This window comes from Bos indicus, chromosome X (genome assembly GCF_029378745.1).
Source record: "Bos indicus isolate NIAB-ARS_2022 breed Sahiwal x Tharparkar chromosome X, NIAB-ARS_B.indTharparkar_mat_pri_1.0, whole genome shotgun sequence".
Taxonomy (NCBI): Eukaryota; Metazoa; Chordata; class Mammalia; order Artiodactyla; family Bovidae; genus Bos; species Bos indicus.
The window spans coordinates 26,575,382-26,576,474 of NC_091789.1; the positions used below are offsets into that span (position 1 = coordinate 26,575,382).

A 1,093-nucleotide genomic window follows, 5' to 3' on the forward strand; every position below is an offset into this window, starting at 1 on the left:
AATATGAAATGCATTTTGTAATCAACAAGAGTGGGTACATCCTTGCATATGATCCAGCTTTCATCACTTTGGTTCCCTTTCTCTTGGAGACAATGATTACAGAGAATAAAGTAACTGAAAATCATGTAAGTAGTCTATTTTTCTAGATAGAGAGATATTCTATACCTAGCCTTTGATTTTACTTGAATATTTATATAGTTTATACTTTGTAAAACACACAAAAGTAATCTTAGAACACATGGAAAATGTTTAAAAGTCTTAAAAATTATATAATAATCCTAAGAAAACATGACTTTGGAGGAGGTAACCTTGGTTTACAACATTATGTGCTTCAGGCACACAAGATTGTATTTTGATTTCTGTATACACTAGTGTGCCTAATATCCAAAATGTATAAACACGACTTTTTAAAACTGAGTATCATATAAAATGTGCTCACTTTGGCAGCACATATGCTAAAATCGGAATGATACAGAGAAGATTAGCCTGGCCCCTGCGCAAAGATAACATGGAAATTCTTGAAGTATCCCATATTTTGGGGGGTCTTCCCAGGTGACACAGTGTTAAAGAATCTGTCTGCCAATGCAAGAGATGCAGGCTCAATCCCTGGGTTGGGAAGATACCCTAGAGAAGGTAATGCCAACCCACTCCAGTATTTTTGACTGGGAAATCCCATGGACAGAGGAGTCTGTCAGTCTACAGTGTATGGGGTCTCAAAGAGTTGGACATGACCGAATGGCTTAGCACTTTGCCAACGAGTGTCCTTACAGTCAAAGCTATCGTTTTTCCAGTAATCATGTATGGATGTGAGAGTTGGACCATAAAGAAGGCTGAGAACCAAAGAATTGATGCTTTTGAATTGTGGGGCTGGAGAAGACTCTTGAGAGTCCCTTGGACTGCAAGGAGATCAAACCAGTCAATCCTAAGGAAAATCAACCCTGAATATTCATTGGAAGGACAGATGTTGAGGCTGAAGCTCCAATATTTTGGCCACCTGATGTGAAGAATTGACTCATTGAAAAAGACCCTGATGCTGGGGAAGATTGAAGGCATGAGGAGAAGGGGACAACAGAGGACAAGATGGTTGGAGGGC

At 39.3% G+C, this 1,093-nt stretch overlaps 1 non-coding gene across 1 annotated transcript; it reads left to right on the top strand.

Moving 5' to 3' along the window:
* The first annotated feature begins 431 nt into the window (after positions 1-431).
* LOC139181864 (U6 spliceosomal RNA) lies at positions 432-538 on the top strand. Its single transcript, XR_011565593.1, has one exon. It is a non-coding gene; the product is annotated as a U6 spliceosomal RNA (small nuclear RNA).
* The last annotated feature ends 555 nt before the right edge of the window (positions 539-1,093 follow it).